This window comes from Narcine bancroftii, chromosome 8, assembly GCF_036971445.1.
Source record: "Narcine bancroftii isolate sNarBan1 chromosome 8, sNarBan1.hap1, whole genome shotgun sequence".
NCBI classification, from domain to species: domain Eukaryota; kingdom Metazoa; phylum Chordata; class Chondrichthyes; order Torpediniformes; family Narcinidae; genus Narcine; species Narcine bancroftii.
In genome coordinates this window covers 8958306-8973140 of record NC_091476.1, presented here as the reverse complement: position 1 = coordinate 8973140, position 14835 = coordinate 8958306, and the positions used below count along the sequence as shown (strand labels likewise).

General features: G+C 38.1%; 2 long non-coding RNA genes across 13 annotated transcripts in view; one reads left to right on the top strand and one right to left on the bottom strand.

Annotated features, from left to right (window-relative positions):
- The window catches only part of LOC138740340 (uncharacterized), a 317539-nt gene that overhangs the window by 239356 nt on the left and 63348 nt on the right, over positions 1 to 14835 (bottom strand). The window lies entirely within an intron of this gene.
- Positions 975 to 10789, top strand: LOC138741652 (uncharacterized). The gene is made up of 4 exons (XR_011343636.1): positions 975 to 1022; positions 2762 to 2873; positions 4475 to 4574; positions 10592 to 10789. It is a non-coding gene; the product is annotated as an uncharacterized lncRNA (long non-coding RNA).

Genomic DNA, 14835 nt, shown 5'->3' with positions numbered 1-14835 from the left:
TTCTGTAATTGATACCTTCTGCCTTGCTATTTCACAATCTCTATGACTCAACATCTGCTTCACTTCTTGACGAGCAGTGAATAACCAGCCCTTGCTGTCAGAAGCATGATTGTCAATAATGGTTTCTATGTGCCTTTTATGTCTCTGAAGGTACAGTATATCCTGTATTGTACTTCCTCTTGCTGTCCCTGTAGGCCATTGAACAATTGTTTGCAATGGTTACCTCATTTGATCCGCTGTCTGTAATCCTCATCTGCCAGTGGATTGCTTGATTATTCAGACATTAATTTCAAATTGATCTCTCCTGCATTCTAATCTTTTCTGAGCCCTTCCTTCTTGATAGCTTTTGCTCTTCATTGTAGAAAAGCAACATTTTGTTCTGTCTCTCTCCATGCTTCACTCCTCATTGGTGAGCAGAGATAAAATGGGGTTCCAATGAGTTTGCAGGGCCTCTTGATTTAGTGTTTCAATTTATTATTGTTTACTTAAATTGCTATTGCCACATACATGAGACAAAATTGAAAGCTTTGTTTTGCATGCTATCCATGCAGTAAATGCATAAGTACAGCAGTAATATTGATGTGTGGAACTGTCAATGAGATATGTTTTGTAAAATGAAAATTTGCATGCTTGTATATTGCTTTAAAGAAAACAACAATAAAGTGAGTATTCTTCCACAATTTTGACATCAAAACCTAAATTCTGTAGAGGAATTCTCAAAACACTCATGAAAAATGGCTCTAATTTATTGACGTGAGAGGAATGTCACAATCTACATAATAGAAATGGAAACAGACTGGAGCACATGGCACTAGGAAAATGTGTTGCCTGAGCAAGATTTTTTTAATGTATTATAAATGGAAAGTAATGTTCTGAGTACTTCAAATATTTGTTTGGCCCACTATTGAGAAACATCAAATAGCTGTACAACATTAAATAATCATTAATCTATCTGTTTCCTTTCTGTGGCTGAACCAAGCTGTAAAGACATCTCTGCAGCACAATGCATGGAAGTTTTTAAGGTTAGTCTCTTCCCTACATGAACTTTGTGAGTCATCTGTGCTCCTTCCTTAAGAGCAAACCAAACATCCATAAATCTCACATTCATTTGTGAGCCACTTCTGTTCCCAGCTTCTGGCTGCCATCAAGCTCTTAGATCCTGGGCAAGTCATTCAGGTTCAGTCTTTCAATTTAAAGAAGGAACGAAGTGTTTTACACGATATTGCACTCTCCCATACAAAATGTGGGACAGCAGGATTGTTCGCATAGGTATTCGAATCCTCCTCACAAGTTTTGGACAGTGTTAAAACTCACTTTATTTTCTCCAAAGCCCATAATTTAATTTTTTTTAATATATTTTTGGTTGATGTTGGCCAAAGTTAATATGCCCCCATAATTGACCCAATTTCCTTTAGGAGCTCCACACTTTAGGAGGTCTTTCCTCATGCAAGGCTGAACAGTAGCACATGAGGCAATTGATTTCCCAAGTGCTAGACCTGGAAATGCAACATTTATTGGCCCACGGTGCTGTGTCTCTTTAATGACCAAATGCTAGGTCAACATCTTACTGATGTTTGAATGAATAATTTTAGAATTAATAAGTGAGTATCACCTGGAATTGACATGGCTCGAACATTGTAATCATTCACTCCAAAAAAAATTAAACTGTACTTGTGAAATGAAAATCTCACTTAGCAGCCTCTTTTTAAGTTAAAGGTGCATAATTACATCAATTAACTTCCTTCACCAAAGAGCAGAAACTTCATACAAGTGGAAATGTTAACAATAAAAAACTAGTAAATTTCATATTATGTGAATGTCACATCAACATATCAACTCACCAAGGCTAACCAAGATCATATATGTTTGCTTATTATTTCCAGCTAATCAACCACAAATAATTTCTCCATAAATCTGAGAGCGGTCTCCGCTAGTTATTTCTTCAATGTGGTATCAGGTATCACTGACACAAAACACACCAGGTTTGAGCACTCAAACCAAGTGCCACTGACAGCAGAAAGTGAAACAATATCTGAATAAACCCACCCAATAAATTTTATAGCACACATTTCTAAAAGGTAACAGATTGCCTTGAGCTGTTTTCCACAGCAATATAATTCTTGAGGTTTAGATGAGGACTATAAATTGTTCATTTTGAACATCAGTTGGCAACAGGCTCTTTCAGTTCTTTGCTAAGAGAACAAGGAAGGACCATTTCCCCATTCTTTGACAGTGTCCATTGTATACCTCATTAAGAATTGTGTATCATTCATTTCATTCTGTATTGTAAAATTCAGAGTAAAAAGTTTTCAATCCATCAAATGCAAATTAAGCAAAACATCACCAGAATATTCATCAATGCTGACATCTCCTTGGTGCCCTGACATGGACGTCTGGCTCCTATTCTTTTCTGCAGTGCCGAGAAATTAGGTTCCCAAGCTCCGTAATTGTCTCTATATACTTGATCAGTGTTTCAGTCAGCCACAGGTGAAGATAATCCAATGTCACACATTAAATTTGAACATGTCAAAGATTTATATCTTAAAACTGTATCTTAATCTGAAAGGCCACAGCAGTCAATAAGCCATCTCACCCCCACCTTCTAAAGGATAATTAAGATGAGCATTAAATCTGGACCTACTGGCAATGCTCATTTCCTTGAATTGTATTTTTATAAACTGATTAATGCAATTTTATATGCTTTGCTTTCTAAAAGAAACATGAATATCCATGGATCATTTATGTTGCTTTGTTTCTTCAGCTAACTGAAGTGTTTTGGCCTTAATCCTACTTCTCAGACATTGGAGTATTTGGAAATCAATATATGGAGAAATCGGGTCTGCCTAAGATTAATCACTTCAGCTTTGCAAAAGGTACCCAGAGCTGATGTAAAAAAAGCAATAATCCTGAAGAATTCAGTTTTCTGACGAGCTCATTTGAGATATCTGTGAATAACTGTGTGAGAACCAGAACCTAATGAGGTCATCAGAGTTATTTCCCACAAATTTACATTGACCAGAGATGTTAAGCATGTTTCTCACTCTACGGAGGCCACCGTACCTCCACTGCTTCCAGCAGTATTAGGGTTTTGTTTTTCAAATTTGCAGCAAGTGCTATACCTTGAGTAAGTGTTAGGATTATCAGAATCCTATTTTCCTTTTGCCTTGGGATTTTTCCAAGGCAGTAACTTCTGCAAACATCAGCATTGAACAGATGTCTGACACCTTGTTCCAGGGAGTCAACTGTTGAATCAGATTTCCTTTTGGACACTGTTGAGAAGCTGCAGCTGGTGGAATGACAGGAATGTTGAACTCAACGTGGTGATGGATGGTTCCCATATTGTTTCTCATACTTCACCTGGAAAGAGAACCTCCTAGAACCATAGAACACTACAGTGCAAAAAAGAAGCAATTTGACCCTTCTTGTCTGTGCCAAAACATCAGTCTGCTAGTCCCACTGAACTGCACCCATTACATAACCCTTCAAACCTCTCCCATCCACGTATCTATCCAATTTATTCTTAAAGCCTAAGAGTGATCTCCCATTTACCACGTCAGTGGCAGTTCATTCCACACTCCCACCACTCTCTGAGTGAAGAAGTTTCCCGTAAAGCCAAGTCCTCTCAATTTTATCTCTCCTAATTTAAGTGGAAAGAGCCTACTGGCATTTACTCTGTCCATACCCCTCATAATTTTGTAAACTTCTATCAAATCTCCCCTCATTCTTCTACGGTCCAAGGAATAAAGTCCTAACCCATTTTATCTTTCCCTGTTACTCAACTTTTGAAGACACGGTAACATCGTAGTAAATCTTTCAATCTTACTGATATCCTTCCTGTACTTTGGCATCCAGCACTGCATCCAATATTCCAAATTTGGCCCTATCCATGTCTTATGCAGCCTCACCATAGCATCCCAACTCCTGTACTCAATACTTTGATTTCTGAAGGCCAAGATGACAAAAGCTTTCTTTACAACCCTGTCTACTTGTGATGCCACTTTCAAGGAATTTTGTTCCTGTATTCCCAGATCCTTTTGTTCCTCCACACTCCTCAGTGCCATACCATTTACTATGTATGTCCTACCTTGGTTTGTCCTTTGAAAATGCAGCACTTCACAATTAAATTCCATCTGACATTTTCTGTCCCATTTTTCATTTGGTCCAGATACCTCTGCAAGCTTTGGAAGTCTTCCTTGCTGTCCACGACGCCTCCAATCAGTGTCATCAGCAAACTTGCTGATCCAATTTTCCACATTATCATCCATAAGGGTTTTGACTCCATTAGAGAGCAAATAGGTACACATCTCTGCAGGACAATTTCTATTTTCAAACTGCCCATATAGTTTATCCATTTCTTTTCTATCATTCCATTTGATTGATCATTCTACTTAGTAGGCATTAAAGGTTTGAATCAAGAATCAAAGGGTTGACTTGAGAATCAAAGGTGCCATTGTTACTTCTGTCTTCTCTGCAGCAGCCACACAAATGGAGCACTGACTGAAATGCACCAAATTGGAAGATGTCCAGATGGAGGGAAGGAAGAAGTAAAAGTGTAGCTGTTACATCTGTTACAGGTTATATTAGTATGGTTATGGATAAATATATCTTTACAAGAGATAGATTGTGGGGGTTTAGTGTAGGTCACTTCACAAACAGAGTAACACTTCCCAAAAGATATCTCATTTAAAATCCAAGAGCTTTGCTGAAGCTAGACATTGATGCACTGGTTGGCTTTGCAGAAACAATGAAGAATGCTGATCTATTATGTATGGGCAATAAAGTCCAGGTTCAGAAGTACTGATAAAATCTTTCAAAGATTGGTTTGGAACTTTGGGATAATGTTTTTGGTTTTTACAAGCAGAGAGAGGAAAGAACAAATAGGATTCTTCTCTGAGAGAGAGAGAGAGAATGAGAGAGAGAGAGAGAGAGAGAGAGAGAGAGAGAGAGGGAGAGAGGGAGAGAGAGAGAAGTCAGTTTACAAAATGGCAAGCTCGTTGAAAGACCCCATTTTGAAGATGGGTTGTGAGTTCTGAGTTCTGCCTGTTCAAAACCCTTGTTGTCCTTACAAGAGAAAATGGCTGGCTAGAGTGTTTCTCCTGAAATAAGGGAAACAAGAGGAACTCGGTGGTGACCTGGAAGAAGAAGTTATCATTTGGAAAACCCATGATGGGGAAAGTTTATTTGGCAAGACACTGAAGTGACTGATTGGAGGAAATCAGTTTGTGTGTGTCCAACGAGCAACAAATATCTCTCTGAAACCAACAAGAACCTTCCAGAGTGGTAATCATCTAATTTTAAGCACTAGTGCCCGGTGAAGATTCATAAATGTTAAATTATGTGCACAGTATAAGAATTGCCTGATACCGGTGAACTTAGAGAAGTGAGAAGTGAATGATTGGATTTAGAAGGGGGTTAAGTTAGATTAAGTTAATAATAATAAGTTAAAGTTTGATCTTGTTATTATGTTTAAAGAAAATTAAAAGCAGCTTTTAAGTAACCATTTCTATTGCTGTTGGGTTTTGGAGTCCTCTGGGCTCGTAACACATATCTCTCAGATGTATGCGAAAGTTCTCTGAGGAGTGCTTGTTGGAGATGAAGAGGGCCCACCCAGTAAGTTGCAGAAGGAATGTTTTTTTTCTGAATCATAAAGGAGTGGAATGTGGGGGGGCAAGGAAAGGGCAGAATATCTCCATCCCATTGTAAGTGGCAGAAATTATAGAGGGTCACTATGGGATGAAAAGTGAAGGAAAGAGAACTATCCTTGTTCTTGCTGGGATGAAGTGTGGTGAATGCAGATGTGCAGGAAGGTGAAGAAACACTGTCATCTATGGCAGAGCAAAAACACAATAAAAGTTTTTTTTAAAAAGGCAATCTGAGTGTATAGAACATCTCATAATCAGGAGTAGATACAATGAAGACAGTTAATTGGGAGAATGGAAAAGATTTCACACTGGAAGCAGGATGGGATATGGAATGTTCTCTTCAGTTTTCCGAGGACATGCACCTTTGCTCACTACTAAAAGTATGGGCCACCAGATAAATCACCTCTGCATACTTTCTCTGACAACTTCAAAGAAGCCAAGTGCACATCCAAGAATCATTACTATCCCTGATAAGAAAAGACCAATCTCTCCCCATTATCTTTAAATACTGCCTGCATTATTTGATTTGATTTTCTCCACAAATCTATGATAAGTAATTTAATGGCCAATAAATTTCTACTGTCCAAGCTAGTGTCGGACATATTTTCACTGTCACCGTTCTGACACGGAAGACTAAGACTTTTATTCGGAATTCACTAAATTCATAAATCTCATTGGATGACTTTATTTTTCTGCACACTTCATTTCATGACAGGTGGACTTTGCTGTCAAGAGGCCAGTATGAATGGTTAATATGTAATATTGAGAAGGTGGTGGTGAGTTAACTTCTTGAATCTTTCCTGCGCTTCTGGTGAAGGTACCCAATATTCTTTTTGAAAAGAAAGTTCAAAGATTCAATCCAATGAAGATGAAGAAATGGCAATATATTTCCACAATCAGGATGGGAGTTGTATTTCTGGGGGGCTTTCCTTTCTTGATAGTAAAATATTAGACTGGAACTTGATCTTGGGAAATTCCATTCCAGAACCCAGGGGAGTATACAGGTAAAGCATTCATCTGCTTACATTATTAATATAATTATATTTATAATTTATTCTTATAATTATATAATTTATTGTTAGATAAATTATAAAGATTACATCAATATCATATGCAATCTTGTCAGAGATGGAATTAACACAAAAAACAAATGCTTCTTCCTGATATGTGCATTATGATTAACATCACATTTGCAAAAGTCGAGACAAAATACTCAAATTTCTTTTCAATCTTTCTGTATTTTCTGAAAGATTGACAGCTACTTGGTGTCAAATTACTTCTCTTACTAACTGAAGAAAATTTTGCACTTCATTTTAACAAATAAAAAGGATTGATTTAATTTTGCAAGATTAGATGCTCAAGAGGTCAACTTTGGCTTTACCGTCTTCATGGATGAAACACTGTTTTGAGACCAATTGTCTAACTACCAATTCTTCAGATCACGTTAGAAAAGGGAAAATGCCTGTAAAACATGAGCTCATATGAAACACTGTCAGAAAAAGAATGTTTAGTTTTAAATCAGTACCACCCATGATATCTCACTGTTTCTCGGAACTGTTAATGGCGTGCAGGCTGTGTTCTGGCACCAACTCTCTTTTCAATCTTCTTCAGCATGATGCTGAACCAAGCCATGAAAGACCCCAACAATGAAGACGCTGTTTACATCCGGTACCGCACGGATGGCAGTCTCTTCAATCTGAGGCGCCTGCAAGCTCACACCAAGACACAAGAGAAACTTGTCCGTGAACTACTCTTTGCAGACGATGCTGCTTTAGTTGCCCATTCAGAGCCAGCTCTTCAGCGCTTGACGTCCTGCTTTGCGGAAACTGCCAAAATGTTTGGCCTGGAAGTCAGCCTGAAGAAAACTGAGGTCCTCCATCAGCCAGCTCCCCACCATGATTACCAGCCCCCCCACATCTCCATCGGGCACACAAAACTCAAAACGGTCAACCAGTTTACCTATCTCGGCTGCACCATTTCATCAGATGCAAGGATCGACAATGAGATAGACAACAGACTCGCCAAGGCAAATAGCGCCTTTGGAAGACTACACAAAAGAGTCTGGAAAAACAACCAACTGAAAAACCTCACAAAGATAAGCGTATACAGAGCCGTTGTCATACCCACACTCCTGTTCGGCTCCGAATCATGGGTCCTCTACCGGCACCACCTACGGCTCCTAGAACGCTTCCACCAGCGTTGTCTCCGCTCCATCCTCAACATCCATTGGAGCGCTTACATCCCTAACGTCGAAGTACTCGAGATGGCAGAGGTCGACAGCATCGAGTCCACGCTGCTGAAGATCCAGCTGCGCTGGATGGGTCACGTCTCCAGAATGGAGGACCATCGCCTTCCCAAGATCGTGTTATATGGCGAGCTCTCCACTGGCCACCGTGACAGAGGTGCACCAAAGAAAAGGTACAAGGACTGCCTAAAGAAATCTCTTGGTGCCTGCCACATTGACCACCGCCAGTGGGCTGATAACGCCTCAAACCGTGCATCTTGGCGCCTCACAGTTTGGCGGGCAGCAACCTCCTTTGAAGAAGACCGCAGAGCCCACCTCACTGACAAAAGGCAAAGGAGGAAAAACCCAACACCCAACCCCAACCAACCAATTTTCCCCTGCAACCGCTGCAATCGTGTCTGCCTGTCCCGCATCGGACTTGTCAGCCACAAACGAGCATGCAGCTGACGTGGACTTTTTTACCCCCTCCATAAATCTTCGTCCGCGAAGCCAAGCCAAAGAAGAGAACACCAAATAAAAATGTGGATAAAGTCTGCAATCATTTTATTATTCACAAAGATAATTTTATCAAACTCATGCATTATGAGTTTTCAATAAAATAATCAAAAGTAGGAATCCTTCTTCACCCAAAGAGTTGCACGATCTGAGAGAATGGGTGGAGGTGGTCACTGACAGTATTTTTATGTCTAGATGACCACTTGAATCACTGTCATAGAAGACCATGGATCCTGTGCTGGGAGATGCTGGTCAGCATGGGTGATTTGGGCCTAATTGCCTATTTCTGTCCTGCACAATTCTAACACTCTATGACTCCATGATATTTACTAAGAGCCCGCTGTGACCTGTAGTTTTGAAATAGATGCAAAATTAGCAAAGGGTTTAAATTAAAATGAGCCCTTTAGGATCCAAATGACTATTTTCGTCATTCCATGGTCAACTTGCTACATCTTTACAGCCAGACATCAAGCAGGCTTTCATGTTTAGTTCTGGTTTAGCCTCAGTTCCTGTTGGCTTGGTAAATATGTAGCACAACTTGCACTAAAATATCTGCTACAAACCTAAATTTTCATCGTGTCTTAAAGCCAGATCTGAAGTTTAAAAAAAACAATCTTCTTAATCCTCTACAGCAGAATCAGAGCTTTTGAAGTAGTTTGAAAGAAATTCAATAAAATTATAAAATGAAATAAATAAAATCAAGATGATTGTGGTTGTTGATATGATCTCATTGATTTATAGCAAACAGATCTCTCAGGAAGTTTTAGTTCTCAAGGAATTGTTTTGGAAAAGTTATTCACAAGATTCACACTTAGTATTTGGCACTGAGCTCAAGTTTTAACAGAATCTGTAGTGCAATTTCAAGGCATCCTTAAATACAATTTATATCACAAGAGATTTATTACATTTTTGAGGGGGAATAAATGAGAACTCCTATCTCTCTTAACGCTCAAAGACTGCAAATAAAAACAAAATGCTGATACTTGCAGTAACTTAAATTTTCCTCTCTGCTGTCTCCACTAGAGTGTACTCTTAAGATTTTGCAGATATTGAGTGACTTTTTGATCAAATTGAGTGCCATTGCCAAAGTCAATGATGTCATCAGGCCAAAACATTTAAAATCAGCTTTTAACTCATTTGAACCGACTATCCTTTCTCTCGCTCTTGCAGTCAAATAAGATGTGGAGACAGGTGGATCATGAATTTCCACATTTTTACCATCTTAACTCTCAGCTGCACCACTGCAGATAAGTTAGCAGATTTAATAATTGGTTAATATTTTTTTATATTGTGCCTTAAATAACACTGGGAAACTATTTTTTTTTAAATGGTTTGCTTGCTGAAAAAAAAATTGGGGATTATGATAGACAACTTCAAGCTGAACACAAAGATAATTTCGGATTTGTTGTATCACGTAGGAAATTGGAGAAGCATTAAACTAACTTTTATTGAATTGAACATGTTTAATTGCATAATCACGCTGACACATTGCGTTAGTTTAAATGACCTGAAAGTATTTAGCCGCTGATTTCCATTTGTACTCAGCATCTGATGCCTCTCATGTTAGTGTGCAACAATAGTCGGCCAGCATTGAAAGATTCTAGTTGCCCTGATGCTGCTTTTCCATGGTTGCAAGGTCCTAGTGAAGGCTTTCACCACGGTCGTCACTGTCCGCACCAAGATCAGCAGGGAAGAAGTCCAAGTGCGAATACAGAAAACAAATTTTCAATGACATGTTGCACTTAATGGTTTTGTACGTTGAAGTAGATTTTAAATATGACAGAAAATCACAAAACTGGGTTATATCTAAAAAAAACAATATGTGATAGGAACATTTTAAGTTAATTTTCATGATCAGTATCCCAAAATCCATAAAATACACTCAAAAGTGTTCAGGAAGCAAAATCATCATCTGGTGTCATTCGAATCAACAGGGTTCAATGACCAGGTTAAGAAAATTGGTAACTTTGGCCTTGTTCTGTTCTTGCAGTAAATGTACTTTTTACTTAATTAGATTACCATATATGGAAGTTACTGACAGTTATGGTTGAATGTTACCCACTCACTAATGGGTATGGAGTCACATACAGTCCAGACTGCACAAGAAGGGTAGATTTCTTTCTCTGATTGTCATCAGTGAACCAGGTGGGATTTTAATTCAATCTAGTGATTTATGACCACAATAACTGTTTCTGTCTTTCCATTACAGACTTTCTTTGCTGGGATTTGGAATAAACAACCCGACATCAATGCATCAGTCCTCTTGGCGCTGGTCTGGTCATTTAACACCTTGCTTCCATTCTGACAGTGTATCCCTTGCTGATACTTTATCAATCCCATGAATTTCATCTTGACTACATTGACCTCTATAATATGTCAATCAAACACCTAAACAATAAAACTAAGGCAACAATTTTAAAGAAATGAGTCTAGATGCAAAAACGAAATATAAATGTATCACTCATGATTTATTCTCACTTTATGGCATATTCATAGATCAGCAGATCTTACAAATAAAGTAGATTAGAAGTGGAATCAAATTTCCTACCACAAGAATGTGGCTTTGCATCTGACACAAAAGAATACATTTTTCACTGATTCAAAACATTATTTTAACTTCCCAGACTATCCAGATATATCACATTTTTAACAAGACAACCAAGTGGTATGGTAGATTGCAAATAATATAAAATGAGAAATTTTGTGCTGAGCACTTGCGCTTCCTAGGAATTTGATGATGATTTTCCAAAACAACTTCACAAAAAAGTTAACATTTTAATCGCATCATTCCAAAGGAAATTATGTCCAAATCAGCACTGAAAATCCTATTTAAAGAAATGTAATTCTAATTAAAAGCTATTTATGTAAAAAGATTAATGTTATGTAGTTTTACAGGAAGAGGATTAAACTGGTAAACCCTTCTGTAGAAATTACATACATAATTTAGTTTCTCCTGGCTTGGAGAGAAAAACTTTATCCACATGACAATGATTCTTTTCAATCTATCTTAAAAGTAATTAATTGATGATTTAAAAAAATTAACATGCAAATTCTTACAGCCGTGAACATCCACTCTCTGATCAATTATAAATATATTATAATCATTATAAAATACAGTAAAACCCCTGGTAGCTGGCACCTATGGGGATTGGTAGATGTTGGAGAAGTGAATTTTCCAGTTGCTTGAGGGCGCGTATTGTGTTTGGCGAACTAACGGCGAGGCATGCCAATTTTAAACTTCTGTATTTTTTACCTATTTATTTTCCGTAATTTTTTTGCTGGTTGCTTGAAGCCGCCAGTTGCTTGAATTCAAGATAACCTGGCTTTTACTGGAATTTAATATTAATCCTGAGTAGCTCTTAAAATATACATTTAAACCAATGCAATTTTAATCATTCAAATTGCATTGAAATGCTGAGAAAGACTGGTCATTTGGCCCAGGTGCTTTGTGCCGATATTTAGGCTGCCAAAGAATTTCCTCCCACAGTATTCATCTCATAATAGATCTCTTATTCCTTCCTCCCTCTTTAATTCACTAGCTTCTCCTCAAATGCATTTCTGCTGTTCACCACAGTGAGCAAGATCCACAGTGTAAACTTGCACAGACTAAAGATTCTCTTTGATGGAAAAATGTCGACAAATGTGACTCCGATTTTTGTTTTAAGAAAAAGAACAAAGGGCAAAAAAGCAATCCGTACATAAACAACAAAAAAAAAGCACCAGGTGATGAACAGATGAAGCAGAGACAGATATGGTGTCGAGAATGTGGAAGCTAAATTGTATGTTCTGCTCAGACATGTATATGCTGGCTTAAATTCAACGTGAGGCTACATATGCATTTGTATTAAAACCCCTCACCACCTGTATTCTATATGGTTTTACACATATGAGACATGATACATCAATTATGTAAAATAATGGCTCCAAAAAATTATTATTGTAATGGAACTGAAATTGGTGATCTCATGCATTTGATAAGTTTATACTTGACCAATGCCAAGAGCATCAGTATTCATAATTAGTGTCAAAGTACTGGAATCTGAAGTATTAGTAAACACACAGCACTGGAAGAGCCCAGTGAGTGGGTCACCTACCAATCTTTCTATAACAGTGTAGGTGACAAACATATGAGAGTTTGGAATTCATTAACAAATTTGAAAATGGATCTTGATATGGTGGGAAATTAATGAATAAGCAAGTAATTGTAATCATCTCATAATTCTCAAAACATATTGTATATTTTCACAATCTAATCAAAAAAATCAAGGTACTTCAAGGAGAACACTGGAGGGAATACTAATGATGAGATAAATTGTCTGCAGCATTGACTAGGGAGTGATTATTGACCAGGATACTCAGGATGTCTCCCATACTCTTCTCCAAAATTGATTCATTGGACCTTTTCTGCCTACTTGACTGCGAAGGAATGATATCGGCACCTCAATCCAAATTTAGCATCAACAGAATAGCCATGCATTAGTCCTGGATTTAGAACCTGTTATTTCCTGCTTCAGATGTGAAACACAATGTAAATTAAGAAGATATGAACAGGAGTGGACTAACTAGCCCCTTGAGCTTGCTCTGACATTCATCAAGATCTTCTACTGCCATACCATTTTCCCACACTATCCTCCAAACACTTTGATTCCTTTAATATCCAATGAGATCTATTTTGAATCCACTCATCTCTCCTCATCTCTCAACGGTATCGTATTCCAAAGATTTATGAAGACGAGACACGCACCGGTGCTGGAATCAGGAGAAAAAAGCCAAGCTGCTGGAGAAAATCAGCAGGTCGGGCAGCATCCATGGAGGAAAGTAAAGAGTCAATATTTCGTATCAAGACCCTTCATCTGGAGGCCAAGAGAGTCTTGAAATCTAGAGCAAAATTAAACTACTGGAAGAAAAAAAACAGCCCACCCTTATTCTGAGAATTTAATCAGAGTCCTGCATCCAATCTATCAGGTCCTTATAGAAATTTTGTGGATTTCAATGAACTATGATTTTTTCTAAATTCAATTGTTCCTAAAATGGCAAACTCACCTGGAAACAATCCAGTGAACCTTCAGTACACTCCTTCAATCAGCTATATATCATTTATTAAGTAAGGAGATGAAAACTACTGTATATACTAGTGTAATGATCGAGTTTTTTGGACCAATTTTGGGTTAAATTTGGGGGGTTGACTTTTACATGGGTCATACTTTTGACCACAGTAAATATCTGCATCTATCAAGTCATCGGAAGCTCGACTGGGTGGGCAGTCGGGACGAAAAATAGAGGGTTGACTATTACACGGGTCAAACGGAAAACATGTGATTTGGGGCCAAAAAATGGGAAGGCAACTATTGTACGGGATTACCTATAACACAAGTCTATACGGTACATGTCCAGGAGCAGATTTATGAAGTCTCAATGTAATTGCAGGAAGACATCATTTCTCCTGTGCTCAAATCTCCTCTTCATAGAAATCCAACGTATTATTGGTTTTTAAACGAGAAATTTGCAGCCTCTCGGGTCTAGTGTGGTACACAAATGCGCAGGAGAAACTCTGCAGGTCATGCAACATCTATAGAAAGCAAAAGCCAGTCGATGCTTCAGGACTGAGGCAAGGGCTTGACCTGCTGAGTTTCTACACCACTTTTGTGTATTGCAGCAGTTTTTTGGGGTTTTCAACTGAGGCATGGCTGACAACCAAAATATGTTCATAACCCCTTCATCTTATTGCTCTGTATGCTGTGGAAATAATTCAGTCGTGCATTTTGCAGGTAACCTCTCAATAATTAATCTTCTATTACTCTAAAGTATTCCCACTTCAAGTCAGCACTTTTCCATAGTTTTTATTAAATCAAATCTGTGAGTCAATTTATATTAGTAGATACTTTGAAAGATGTGAGTCTTTAGGATTTGTTGGCCTTTAACTAGTATCAGTTGAAATCTGCATCTGCTGACTCTAGTTGACTAAATGGTAATTGAAGTGTCCCGAACCAATTATTTCCTCCCTTCCAGGGTTCATTCTTCAACCCTTGTTATCCCACATATTTCCATCCAAATCACCTTTGAAGAATCAAAATGATTGAAGAACAGAAACAATATGTGAAAGAATTGGGTTTTGATAAGGTTTTAACTGTTTGAAATCAGCACACGTCCTTTGCAAACTCACTCCAGAGTCGAGAATTTTAAGTATCTTCTGTTTTTGCTCGGCTCAGATTTGAAATGAAAACAGCAGGGCATTAGCCCTTCTACAGAATTTCCAATTTCTAAAATTTATGGCCTAGAAAATTGAAGCCCACAATGAGACAAGATTTGCTTCAGTTGAATGGAAAGCTGCCAATTCTTTACTCGGGGGACAAATAATAGAGTTTTCCTCAACAAAGATTTAAGAAATAAAAAAAACAATTTCAATTGCAGCTGAAGCTCCCTTCCTTTGTCGAGCAAAACTAAGTCACAGAC